Below are 2736 nucleotides of genomic sequence, written 5' to 3' on the forward strand. Positions count from 1 at the left end.
CTAGCCATGATGTTGGCTAGTGTCTACTGACATGATGCCTCCAGTTATTCCAGAAAGAGACCTGTAACCATTCACTTGGGTGACTTTGGGAAAAGGAGAATAACCAATTTTGAGGAGTATTGGACATAGAATCTGAGCTGACCTGATACCAGAGACTCAAAGTGTCATCATGGACCCTTGTTAGAGTGGGACCACAGTATTAAGTAGAGTCCTGGCTAAAGTCTGGTTTACAGTCCCTGAGTGCACAATTGGAATCGATATACTTGGTGGAGTTACTTAGTAACCCTAATATTGAGCCCCTTTTCTATGGAGTAAAGAGCGTCACAGGGGGAAGGACCTAATGGGAACCTCTGAATCCATACCTCCCTCCCCCAGTTAGATAGTAAATCAAAACAATATTGTACCCCAAGGAGGATGACAGAGATCGGTGCCACCGTTAAAGACCTGAAAGATGCAGGGATGGTGATTCCTACCATATCTTCATTTAATTCCACTCTGGCTTCTGCAGAAACCAGATGAATCCTAGAGAATGATGTAGACTATTGCAGATTTGACTAAGTAGCACCAATTGCAGTTGTGAATGATTAGTTATTTTGCAAAGGCCAGTGGTCCATTCTCACAGGGATTGGTAACCTATTTGAAGTATGGGTCTGCCTTTGCTGCCCAAAAAGTCTTGGCCAGCACCATTATCTGGGGGCTTTGGGAATGCTTGATCCATAGACATGGAATCCCACACAGCATAGCATCTGACTTGGGGACCCACTTTAGAGTAACAGGGTTGTGGGAGAAGGCCTCTGCCTGTGGAATTCACTGGTTGTAGCACATACCACACTGTCCAGAGGCAGCCCACCTTATAGAATGCTGGAAAGGCCTTCTAAAGGTGCAATTCAATTGCCACCTTGAAGGAAACACTCTGAAAGCATGGGATCCCTTCGGAGTGCAGGGATTTATTAAATCAGAGACCTCTAATGTGCTGTTTCCCCAGTTGGAAGGGTACAAGTCTGGAAAACAACAAAGACAGGAATGGCCCTACCTACTATCTCTTCCAATGTCTCATGAGAAAATTTGTATTTCTCATCTTTGCAGTCTGGGCTCTGTGTTGTTGGAAGTCCCAGTGCCCTAAGCGGGTACACTCTTCCTAGAGGACGCGGCAAGGGTACCATTGAACTATCAGTTATGGCTGCCCCAGGGCACTTTGGACTCATCGTGTGCAGGGACTAGCTGGCAAATGGAGGAGTTACCACTCTGGCAAGGGTAACTGACCCTGATCAGTGGGAAGAGGTAGGATGCTTTTACACAATGGGTACAGCATCACGATCCTGTTGGGCACCTTCAGGTACTTCCTTGCCCTGCTGTAACTGTGAGTGGACATGTGCACTAACCCTAGACTGAAAACAGTGTGACGATCAAGTGATTGGACCCCTTGGGAATGAAGGTTTGGTTCCTACCATTGGAAAAGCCACTAGACCTGCCGAGGTTGAAGGGAATTTAGCATAAATGGTGGAGGAGGGAGGGGGTGAGTTCCAGTTGTGGCCTTGAGATCAACTGCCATGTCAGGAACTGTAGTACCTCCCACTAAACTCCTTTTTCTGAGTTTCCTCTCAGAAAGAGAGGCATATAGGAAACAAAAGAGTTGCTGCTCCCTGAACCTTTATGGAGAAGCAGATCTTCCTTCACAGTGGTCTGTGGAAGCTGTGAAAATGTGCCTAGCTGGCCTCCTGGGCCCAAGCTGCTATGCTTAAAAGCCATCACCAAGGGAGGCCATGCCTCTTCCTATGGGCTCTCCTTGCTGAGTCAGGTAGGGAGACACAGAGTTCTGATGGCAGTCTCTGGGCTCCCGGACTCCCAACAGCTTTGTCAACCCTTGCACCGACTGCAGGGCAGTCTAGGATGCTTGCACCCAACCTTCTTTCCCTCTCTCCTTCACTCGAGGTCAGATTTATGTTGAGGTCTGATGACTCTCCCATTTTTCCCTGGCTCCCTGCCTATTTCCTTTCCCACAGGCATTTCCCCTAATAAAACCCTTGCACATTTCATCTCATCTTGGCATTTGGCGTCTGCTTCTGGGAGGATCCAGACTTAACACCAAGCTGTGACTTTGTTCTGACAGACAGCTAACTTACTTGTCAAATCAGCTTGGAGATTCTGAGGCTTGTTTTCAGGCTTAGGTGGGCCAGACCTCAGATAGCTTTTTCTTCTAGGATTAGTTTGGCCCTGAAACTAAGGAGTTTCCTTTCTGGAGTTTCTGATTAAATGCCCTGAAGTTCAGCAAGGACTCTCCACTCTGGCTGGCTGGAACATGAATATCCCCTAGCCCTTTGTGAACTCTGGAATTATTCATCTTATAGCTTCCTGTTTTTTGTTTTGTTTTCTGGCTAACTTTGTGACATTTTATCCTATGCATGTGCAGCTAAGTATGCAGCAACTGACTCAAGGGACTCCTGTACAAATTTCTCTGTACAACTACCTGATACTCTGATACTCTGCCGTATTCATACTAGACACCTCAGTCTCTTCAAACTCCAGGCTAGACAGCCGGGATAATTACAGGTGTTATGTCATTCGTGTCCCTTCTCTCAGAGAGGAATCACAAGCCTATACTGATTTTTGTTTAATATCTGAAAACAGTTGCTTCATAAACCTTACTCAATTTTCTAGTTGATTACCATAAGAGGGCAGTTACCACAGGAGGGCAAGGCTGGTTCCAGTTGCTTTATCATTTTTGGAAGTGGAATC

Source organism: Monodon monoceros, unplaced genomic scaffold (genome assembly GCF_005190385.1).
Source record: "Monodon monoceros isolate NGI ecotype Baffin Bay Population unplaced genomic scaffold, NGI_Narwhal_1 Super_Scaffold_12, whole genome shotgun sequence".
NCBI lineage: Eukaryota > Metazoa > Chordata > Mammalia > Artiodactyla > Monodontidae > Monodon > Monodon monoceros.